This window comes from Ammospiza nelsoni, chromosome 3 (genome assembly GCF_027579445.1).
Source record: "Ammospiza nelsoni isolate bAmmNel1 chromosome 3, bAmmNel1.pri, whole genome shotgun sequence".
Lineage (NCBI taxonomy): Eukaryota > Metazoa > Chordata > Aves > Passeriformes > Passerellidae > Ammospiza > Ammospiza nelsoni.
The window spans coordinates 17,181,311-17,193,460 of NC_080635.1; the positions used below are offsets into that span (position 1 = coordinate 17,181,311).

The window sequence follows — 12,150 nt, forward strand, 5'->3', positions numbered from 1 at the left end:
TCAGCAGAAACAACAAAGCAGTTTGCTAAATTGCTTAATAAGAAAGAATGACCAAAGATAAAAGCAGTTTTACTGCGAAGTCCTTTTCCTGAACTTGGAGGACAAAAGAAGCCATGAGGTCAGAGCCTACATTGATAATATCATTTACTAGGTATGTATGTATTCCCCTAAATCACCTCACACAACTTCGATGCAGACATAATAAAAACCTAAAAGATAACTAGATAACTAAAAGATAACTAGATTACTGTAAACTTAACTCAATTGTCTCATCTGTAATATGTGAGACAACTTATATTTTCTGTTCCATTTTATGATCACCCTAACAGAGTTTGCAGTATGTCAGATGGATAATAAAAAGTGCTGGAAACAAACATAGTGAGTTTTTAAAACTAGGTATGGCAGAGAATAGGTTGTGCCACATTTAGAGAACTAACAAATTAATCTTGTTATTTGAAGGAGAAAAGCAAAACCTCATACGTATGAAAAGCCATAGAAAACAGTAAGAGCTCTCACTGTAAAAACCTGTAAAAACATCACAATCTGTAAATAAAACTTAAGAGAAAAATAGTGACAGGAAGAAAAGTGTTAGCTTTATGAGCTAAGGTACATTTCACAATTTCATCTGGCAGTTCCCAGCTGCCACTCTTTAGCAGCAACCACCCAATCTGCGTATCCAATCACTTCAAAGCTCACATTTCTTAAGCTTGCATCACTCTGAAAAATTCTCAGAACCCTGCAATTTTAAGTGCATAAACGAATAATGAACTCTCAAAAAGCCAAGGAAAGGAGTTTCCCAGAAGGATTCTGAAGCAACACAACCTTTAGTAGGGGAACAATAAAATTCTGCCACTACTAAATTAAGTCCTGATGCAATTAAGAGTTCACAATGGGAAGGCTTTGGGATTAACAGTTTGTTCCTCCACTGCTTCTAAAGGAGTCCCAGAAAAATTTTCAAGATAATAATTTATTTGTTCTATTTAGCTTAATATACTGGTTTCACCTACAAAACTTCTTTCCACTTTTACAACACAGAGTGAAGTTTATTCAATTCCCTTAGCTAAAGAGCAGACTATGGCAACTGGTCCTTTTCAGCTTTAAAGACAATTGCAGTAAAGTTTCTCAATCAATCCACCCCATGACCCCATGCGCTGTTATATGGACTAACCCCACACTAGTCAAAATGAAACCAAGACCACACCGTCCAGAACATTTGTGATCCAAGCACAAAACTAGGTAGAAAATGCAAATTACTGCAAAAGAACAGACACATCATATACTTTGGAAGTACACAGTGCAAAAGTTTTTCTAAGGAGTATGAGAGGAAACATTAAATGGGACTGAAGACTTTATCAAGTGACTGAGGCGTCCTGGGATTTTCAGTTAGGAGCCAACATCTTAACAAAGAAATTGCATTAACTTACATTTAATAAGATATTAAAGAGAAACAAAAAATCAAAGCATATCACACTGATCTTGTTTTCTTGTTTTTTGGGACAGCGATGGATATAAACTGGACATCAGACACTTAGGAACACCAATTTAATCACTTCATTAGTAGGAAGGACTGTTTCCCCCTTTGTGGGTGAATATGAACACAGAAAATCCAAGCAACTGCAAACAATAAATTGTGTCACATTAATGTGAAAGAACAACTACAGATTTCAAAAAGTAAACTAACACAGAGGAAAAAGGGAAAAAAACTTCATTCAAAAGCTTAGGGCAAAACATGTAAGCCCCACCAAGAACCTGGAGGTACTACAGAGTCCCACAATTTTGCCAGAAATTAAGATTATACCCAAGCTGTTATTTAGCACATCATACTCTGTCAAATGAAGAAAAGACAAAAGTACCCAGAAGAGTCAAAACACTCATTTTTGAAGATAAAACACTCAGTAGGTAATTAAAGCTCTTTCAGCTTCTCTCTTGATTCACAACAATTTGAAGATAAAACAAATTTTTCCCAGAAAACAGACAATGCTCCAAACTTCCACTTCAACACAAAGCAATAATGACCTCACCCCTGGCTGACCTACATATAAATAGGTACAGAACAATTACTTTACAAGAAGATATTAACTTGATCTAAGCCATACTGAAATACAATTTGCTATCTATATTCTCATGAGGTTGCTTTTAATTAGGCCAATTAAACTCTCAGCATTTCCAGTGACTATAAAATGAAAAAAAAACCAAACTAGGAAGCTTCAGGAAGCAACTCTACAGACTAAGTCCCGTAAAAACTCTACCAAGTTAACTGGCATTTCAATATCCCTCCAAAATTAATAGTCAAAGAATTATATTCTCTGTAATATTTCCAAGTCAAGCACTCTTGCCACTAGATTAATGAGGAGCATGAAATACAGGCTTTCATTTCTCTGCATTGTTTTTCAACTATGTCTAGTAGATTGTGGAAATCACAGTCACTTAAGGTATAGGACTTGCTTGCAAATTTAAACTTCTTTTTGCGTAATCTTCAAAAACCCAAAGGCTATCAATATCTATAGAATCAAAAGTTACCTCTTAAAAATATGAGTTGTGATACTCCAAATACAAGAAATGAGTAAATTAAAGGATAGCTCAGTCTTTTGAAGTTTCTGAACTTCTGGATTGGCTTGTACAAAGAAGACATTTAACTCCAAAAGCCTGAACTCTACAGGCAGAAAAAAGCACAATATCCATTAGACCAGTTTCCTATTACTACACTTCAGCAATGCAGCGAGGATTAAAAAGGAGTAAGAACATTTCTCTTTGCAGAGGGTTTTTCCATAAAGCAGAAAAGGAGCTACAGCAGTCACAGAACCCCAAGCAAAGAAAATAAATCTCAACCCTAATTTCTGCAAGAAATGACTACAGATCCTCAGGCCTGATTAGGCTGAGACAAATATGAAAGATAAGAATTTAGCTAGAAATGAAATGTAGCATGTTGTTCTCTGACAGGAAGTAACGAACATACAAATTACTATATTTGTTAAATATATAATTCTGTAACTAGTTACATATATCCATTCATGTCACATAATTAATGTGTTTCTTCCTCATGTAGCTAGCAAAGGTCCCTTGCCACAGACTGTTAACAAACTCGAGCAAGGAAAGTATGGAAGATCACTATCAGTTACAAAATAAGTTGAGGTGGCTTCTTTTTCTAGGGGAGTTTAGACAGTAGATTCACTGCAAGTGGTATTTATAGAGGGCAAAGAAAATACCAAAGATATATTAACAGATTATACTGCATCATATAACAGCATTATGATACTTAAAAGACTCTACTGCAGTTCAACATAATTCCCTATTCACAGAAACAGTGAGGTTAGAAACAGTCAAGAACAACATGACCTGCATATCTTTCTCTACCAATTGATTTTCCTAAGTTTTTAGATTTCAATAGTGTATTCAGTCATGTGTAACTGCAAAGGGAAAGGCTTTAGGAACAGTTACACAGGTATTATAAATTAATCTGAAAAGGCCTGAAGCAAAAAAACAAGATGATGCAGCTCTACTGCATAAAACAGTTTAGTGGCAGTTTTAACAAACGTCCTTGAGCGGGAAAGTGTAAGTACCAATGCAGAAAGTATCAGCAATTCACAAGGCTCTACCACAAGGGGTTAGAACAGAGTCAGAAAGTCACACAGAGTCAGGAAAGTCAGCACTGCACAGAAACAGGCTGCACAAGCAGATGCTGTCACCGGCCTTTCTTCCCATGTAAGAAATGTAAAAACAGTTCAATACCACTTGGGAAGTCAAAAAGGGAAATCTAAGTTTGAAAGGAGATAAACGTCTTACAGCCCAACAGCTGCCCAACAAGAAGAGAGAAAGAGGAAACAGGATGATTAAAAAAAAGATCACATAGCAGGCAAAATGTCATTCAGGCTCCACCACAAAAGAGACTGAAGAACATTGTGAAGAATTTTGAAAATGACACATACCTCAAAACAAAAAAGACAGTTCAAAAATGGGATTTGATTTCACAAACTGACATGAACAAAAAACAATCAAGGAGGCAAAGATGCAGAACTGAGCAAGATGTGCAAATCAAAGGAAGAACCAGTTTGTGCTGAAGGGGAGTTGTTGCATAGAAACACAATCTGAAATATTAACCTTTTTTGTATTCTCAACCTGTTAGCACTAATCTTGTTTTATCTTTTGCTTTTTTACTAAAGGAAAATAATCAGAACTTGCAGCTGTCAGCTAATAAATGGAAACATTTTAACAAGTTCTGGTTTAGTTTATGCTATTCAAGGATTCACAAAGAATAAAAATGAATCATATGGTTTGAAAACAGGTCCTACCAACACTATGATCCAAAACAGAGGGATCAAATCCACTGTAATTATCAAGAAATTTACAAAACATTAAACAGGTCTTTTTGGCATCACCAGCTTCTATTCTAAAATGAATCCTTAATTTCCAGCACTCAAGAATTTTCCACAAATTAGAAATTGGTGTTCTGAAGATGCATTATAAATTTCCAAAGTCTTCCAATTATCACAGATTTCCCAATAAAATTAAAGCAAAATGGAACATAATAAAGCACAACCAAACAAACAAAAAAAAAAAAACAAACAACCACCCCCCCGCCAAAAAAAAAAACAAACCACAAAAACCAAACAACAACACAACTGCTTTTTCAATTAAGGTTTTCCCCACTACGAAATATTTGAAACCTTCAGACAAGTTTTCTTTTTATGAAATGCATCATAGAGAAAGTACTGACTATTTTTAGTCATAACAATGAGGTGATGTCCATTCAGGAGTTTGTTATATTAAGTAATATAATACTCAAATGCTATTTAGAAGAATATTTTAGGTTACGTTCTTCAGGACAGGAACTGGTTTATTTCTTACAAACAGGAATGCAAATATTGAGTATCACTTTTCCTACAAGCTAGTAATAGGGTACTAAAAGGATTACATTAGAAGTCCAAACCAATTTCAGTAACTTATAAACATTCATGTCAAATGTTTGAAGAATTATCCAAAATCTCATTACCAGAATAGTTCTAAGATATCTAAACTAAAAATTCACAGCATTTACTAAAGATTGCTTAATCTTGACAGAACTCAAGGCTTATTAATTGCTGTAATTGACAATACAATCATAAACTGCTGTCCTGAAGAGCCATAAATTTTCTTAAGTAGTAAATGTACATAAAGTTGTAAATGTATGTAAAAGCAAGCACAAGAGTACACACAGTGCAACACTAAAAAAAATTACTGGTATTTATAGGGTCTACAGGTTCCAAAAGAAGTCCAGCAGATGCACCTCTGCAGAGCCCCAGGGACCTCCAGTCATAATTACCAGTTGCTCACAATCAAGAATCCAGTCCACAGCGCCATAGAAAGACTGACACAATTGTGCATGTAATCTCAATCACAGAATCACAGGCCACCATTTTTCTGCTATTCACCATTTTATCTCTTCATGTGCCATACCTTCAAAAACTTGCAGTTTGCAAGCATTAAAGGCAGTATATAATGCATATACATTTGCATACTAGTCTGTAATACAAACTGCAAATCAAAGAACGCTTTTAACTTTAAACAAAGCCGTTTAGCAACTCTTTGTGAAACACTGGGCAACAAGGCTTGACTTGACACAACATTTACTGCACTGCACAGATGCTACACAGCATCCCTGAGAAAGTAGGTAAAACTACTAGTAAAACCCATCCTTTCTCCAAAAACAATTTTTCTGGAATCTTTAGTTGTTCTGCCCCCTGCTATAAACCAAGTACACTATTACTCCCTAATTACATAAAAATGCCTACATCTAAACCCACCATCTTCTCATTCTGCTCCATTTTAGACCCCTTTACTCACATGACTTGTTTTCTCACCACTAAAGGGCATCTGGCCACCTTTCAACTCATCATCCCATTTTTTCAAGGCCTCTCAAAAGAGGATTTTTCAGAACTGACCTTCAGCAAAACTCAGCTGCATCTCTAGAGCTGCACTATAATATTCAAGAGTACACAAGATTCAAACTTACTAACCTTTCATATTTTACAAATTACAATTATCTGATTTTTCAATGCATTTCAATCAAATTTGTTTGTCTGAAAACAAACAAACAAAAAAAGCCCCTAACACCAGCGGTACCTCCTGCAAATGCCTTATTATAATTAATAAAATAAACAGTGTTTTGAATAAAATATTTCAGGAAAACTAACACTGATTTTATAACAATAACTCAACAAATTTAATAGGTGGCAAACAGGTATTTTAGTTGATACCTCTGAGAAGAAAAGTTATTAGAGTGCCAAGATAGTCTACTTGAGTCAAATATAAAAATCAAGTCTATTTATTCATCTGACATTTTTACTACTGCTGCTTAGAAGTTCTCCTATTTATCATAGATTTTTTCCCAGACTTTTTAGTAGATCTACATGCAATCAAGCTTTAATCTAAAAAAATCTGTGAAGTGTCACTTTAGCATTATCAACAAAACTGACCGATGACTGCTCAAATACCACAGTGCTCAAATACCACCTGTTAGCAGTGGCTCAGTACTAAATTAAACTTCCCAAGGGAACATTTTATATACACAAAACTGAAAAGCTGTTCAGTCATCATGCCTACAAGATACATGAGTTCTCCTTCACATGCTCAGGTCTGAAGCATAGCCATGGAGTTTATTGAAAAAGAAACCCCAACAGCAAACCAAACGAAACTCCTTTTAAAGTCCTTTCTGCTAGTCATAGTGTCATTCAGCAGAGGGAATTCCAGTGACATTTTTCAACTTCAGAGATGCTATTCAGAACCTACACAGTCAGCAGTGAAACAAGTTGGTTTTGTCCTTTACTACTTATTACAAAAAAAACCCCCAAAACATCTAATAAATGCACACAGAGGAGATACTCACAGGGTAACAACAGAGAAGAGGTAGAAAAAGAGTCCTGTAGTTTCCAGCTGATTAAAATAAGGGGTAAAAATCTCCGTGTTTGTCACAAATACATCAGAGGAAGAAAATGTTCCACAGCATTTAAAGATTATACTAGTCTAGGGTTGTATTCTAGTGAGAATCACAGCAGAATCCACTTTTCCAGTAGCTTCGTTTCCTCACAGAACATATCAACCCTGGGTTTCATTTCTGGGCTTCCTATCTGTTGTCCCATTGATTCCTCTCCTGCCACTCACAAATTCTGACTGAATTGCTTCCATAAATGTCTTAATACATTTTTTTTAATTCCCCTTACCTAAGTTAAGAACTATTGTAACTTTAAGCTGACTCAAGCTTCAGTTCTGTGCCTTAAGTTTGCTTTAAAATGTTCATCAACACAGACTTTGCAAATATGCACTGACACAACCTGTTTACAGCTTGAAAGCCAATATTTTTAATTGCAGTTCCTAAGAAATGCTGCCTTTAATCCAACACATTTAATGGGTTTCCAAGACTTCTGTAATGCAGTTAAGGATTATTTCTATCACTAGATTTCTTCCTTAATTGTGGAATGGAGTATCAACAGCAGGGCCAAATGACTGTCAAGTTACAAGTGAGTCAGATATAGTCTCCAGCCTGTTTTATATCATCAACACAGTTTTGCCCAAACAGTTAAACTGCTTGTAGCAACATATAAAACACTGTCTACATGGAAAAAGCCTAATAAAGTATAGCTATCAAATTAAAATTTTCAAGCTACACAAAATGTCAAAATTAAGAAGAAATGACACTCCAGAAATTACTTCGCTTGAAAGATGGTGGTTTTATTCTTAGACACACCTGAAATTTAAAAAAACTCCAACTCTCCACAGATTTCTGCCATTCAAATTATATATGTAAGACCTGAATAGAGAGACAAGACATAATTTAATCTTAGCCCTCGTTAAAATAATCTCAATATTACTAAATACATTATTTCATCCAGCGACCAAAAAAATCTAGCTACATCATTGCATTGCATGCACAAATTGTATGCACAAATTCTACCCCAAGTAGAATATGCTGCTTCTAGTCCTGGACTTTCCCAGTATACCTGAACTGGTTTATCAAAAGATCTATCACAGATTAAAAGATGTTGGTGCATGTCCAAGGCTTTCCCACTTCATTCAGCACATTAAGGCAATCTCTGCAGCTGATCTTTCTGACACTGCTGGTGTCAAGATTACTTGAGGCCACTGACAACTAAGAAACAGAGTAGCTTCTGCAAGATATTAAAGGCCTATCTCCAGCTCTAATCTCAAAAAGCAGTCACTTTAAGTAGCTAAACACTGTTACAAAGATGTTGGAAGAAGGCAGCCAGTAACTACTGAACACCATCACGTGCCTTAAGCCAAATGGACAATGTACAGCACATTGTCTAGTGGCTGCATTTCAACTCCAAATCCCAAGACCCCTAAATTTTGTAACAGTTTATTTGATTTAGACATATTTCTTTTCAAACCTACAAACACACATTGCCAGTACCACATACTAATGCTAACTTCTAAACAATAACAAGGACCTAGGATAAGTTTATTACCCTGCCATGACCTCGACCTGTTCCATTTACAGAACAAGGTCAATATTTACCAGCTTCACAAGAGCATAGCAAGTTAAATTCTTACCGTTTTTGGGAAAGAAAGAACATATTTAAGTAATATATATAATCATGTCAGCCAAAAAAATTCCAACTGTTTCAAGAGTTCCAACTTTTCTATATTTTAATTAACATAGGCCTGAGAGTCAAACAAGATGCTTATTTTCTAATGTTATCCTGCTCAGAGGTTCCAGCTGCGTAACCTTTAAGCACAAGCACTTTTTATGCCGACATATTCCTCTTATCATTCCTTCCCCACCATCTCAATTTTTACTCCCTCATCCTCACAATGCTCACTCCTTCCGCAGCAGAAGACTTGGATCATGACAAGGACATCACACAGTAGCAACTTCTCTGTTTCTGCCGATTCTGGCAAAGAAATAGCATGTAGGAAGTATGGAAAACAGCCAGTCCCCTTTACTCCCAAGGAACATACAGGAATAAACAAGGTCAGGAAAACAGAAAAATATATAGTCCAGAAGAAAACAACAATGGAAAACTGGAAAATGTGTCACTATATGAACTGGCTGCCAATGAACAAAGAACTATTCTAATTCTTTATTAATCTGTCTCCTAATTGCAACTTGACAAATGATATTACACAGAGAAGGGAAAACAGGCTTGGCAAGGTAGACGAGGGGCAAGGAAATCGAGAGCAAATTGTTTTCAAGAAGTCACATATTAGCTCAAATTACAAAAAATGTTTTTTCATTAAAACAGTTTTTCATCATTTCATATAGTTACACCAAAGTCTTTGGAATCATGGAATCAGTTCAGTTGGAAAAGACTTCTGAGATCACTGAGTCCAACCTACAGAACTTTACGCTCAACTACCACTCAGATTTAAAATGTTTTAGGAGAGGATACAGTTTTCTGTAGTGAAACACTGCTAAATACAGGCAGCAAAAATGGGGAGGGAAAGCAAAACAATTCTTCAAACTAGAAGAATAAAAATAGCAATGTGAAAAACCTTATGCAAGATTAGTTTATGAATTACAGTAGAAGAAGAATATTAAGGACATCTACAATTAAAAAAAGCTATTTCTTCTGTAACACTGCCAGGTAAGCACTACTTCAGCACCCAGATTAAGGGGCTGGAGTATCTCTCTTAGAAGGAAAGGCTGAGGGAGCCAGGACCTCATCAATGTGTCAGTATCTGAAGGGAGTGCTCCAGAAGGACGGACCAGGCTCTGTGTGGTAGTGCCGAGCAAAAGGACAAGAGCAATGGGCAGAAACTGATGCACAGAAGTTCCACCTGAAGGTGAGGAAGAATTTTTTACTGTGTTGTGTACTGTGCAGCGGAACAGAACACCCAGAGAAAGTGCGGAGTCTCCCTCCGCAGAGATATTCCAGAACCATCTGGGTACAATCCTGTGCAATGCGCTCCAGGACAGCCCTGCTTGAGCAGGGAGGCTGAACCAGGTGACCCATCGTGGAACCTTCCAACCTGACCCATTCTATGAGGTGGCAGAAGCAGACAGAGAGAAATGGTTTGGCATAAAAATGTGCATTTCTGCCTCATCTCATTCCCTCGGAAATACCAGAATTACTGAATTCTCTTTTTCTGGCACTGATAGACAGAGGACAGTCCCATCTACTTTAAGATATGAGCAAACCCCAAAATTTAGGTGTTATTAATCCACTCCCTTAAAATTTTCCTTTCACCTGCTAAGCCAGATGCTTTAGGTCATGAATATACTGAAGATTCTGAGGTATGCCCACCACAAACTACTTTCCCTTCAACTACTCAACTGTCATTCTCCCTATTGTTAAATTAATAGTTAAACCACATAAAAACAGAATCATACTTCTACCACAGGAACGGTGAAAAAATATAATTACTTTTTAAAAAGTCTTTTTTCCCCTCTCTACCAACAGGCTCTATCTCCCTGTTTAGGAATAACTAGCTTTTTGTTCAGCTAATAAGCAAAGCATGTAACACCCTCCCCGCTAAATAGTAAAGAATTGTTTAAGATGGTCTTATGGGGTTGTTTTTTTTCATTTTATTAAAAACCTATTTAGGAGGTTCTTTACTCCAATAATTTAGAACCAGTGTCAGATCAGTTCTGGAAAATGCACTAGAGGCTCTAGTATTCAAGTGAAGTGAGTCAAAACAACTGAATAAGAGACTAGTTAAGACAGATGCATAATGTAACATGTTTTGGGTGATTCCTGCAGAATTCTGGGGCTTCTGTACTACATCTATGAAGTTCAAGATCTGGATATGAACCAGAACACAGACCATCCCAAGAAGACAGAATTTATCTAAAACTAAGATCATTTAATACCTTTATCTGTGCTGTTTACCTTTTCCTAGAAAACACTACTCATAGGAAAAACTTGCTAAGTCAACTCTGACAAAAATAGCTTATCAACATTACTTCCAGCATTATGTAATGGACTCGTCATCGTATGCTCTGACAGATTATTTTAGAACCGGCTATACCTAAACATCCAGAAGAACATTCTTTGACTCACTACATGTTTTTTGTTTTATCTCAAGCTACCTACTACAAACACAACAATACATTACCTCTTTTTTCATGATTACTGTCAGCTCTCTCATTCTGCAAGAGCATAAAGGAAATGTTGTTCTAGACTGTGAAAAAGGAATTTCTCTAATACCATAAGGGTTGAAACAAGATGTACTCCATTAAAACTGAACTCTTTCAATTAGTCAGGAAAACATTCCCTGACTAATGACAAAAAAAAAAAGAATAGCAACTTAAATTAAATGCTGGGTGTGGTTTTTTGTTAATGCATCATTTTATATTGATTTTCAGACTAAAAGGCACCTAAGATCAGGTGGTACCAGAACCAGTGTAGTGATATAGCTACAGTAGTGCTATGCTTACTTGAGAAAACAAGCACCTCTACTGGCAGAGATAACATTCATAACATATTTTTTCCCCAGCATATATATTTCTACATTGCAATGCATCATATACAAACACTATTCAGGAAGCAATGAAGTAATGATCAACATGATTACATCATCAAAAGATCATAAGAAAGCTTTAATTACAACAGAACGGATGAAAAAAATAGTCAAAGCTAATAATACATTAAAGTTAAGTTCATTAAAGTCTCCTGACATGCATATGGGCATCACAGTTAAATAATATTTCTTTCCATTTATATATGTTAGCGTGTCACATATGGCAGGTCTTTGAGAACAAAATTTTCACACAATATCCAACTACTGGCAGGATGAACACAACTGTTGTGTGGAAAATGATCACTGTTCATGACGATCTATACATTCAAAGTAACTATCAGTACTGCAACCATGGCATAAGTGATAATAATTTTTTTAAGCCTCAAATTCATTAATACTTTGTTCTCAAAAGATGAACTTTTCTTTCCCCCCCCATCTTGATGTGCTCGCAACCGAAACCAAAGATTTATACACTTCAAAACACTTCTCCAAATGCACATCTATTAAAGTGTACACAAGAAACCACCCTGAGCATGGCACATTTGATTCTGCCACAACTTTATTTTTTAAAGGAAAGATTGCAGTGCCTGCTTAAAAACAAAAGGAAACCTATTTTTGACTTCCAGGCTCTGTGAGGTCTAATGTGCATTGTAATAACCAGCTGGCCTCGCTCTGAAAGGGCTAAAAACAACAACA

At 36.0% G+C, this 12,150-nt stretch overlaps 1 protein-coding gene across 1 annotated transcript in view; it reads right to left on the bottom strand.

Moving 5' to 3' along the window:
* Positions 1 to 12,150, bottom strand: part of PPP3R1 (protein phosphatase 3 regulatory subunit B, alpha) — a 38,687-nt gene that overhangs the window by 25,344 nt on the left and 1,193 nt on the right. The gene's annotated exons all lie outside the window — the stretch shown is intronic.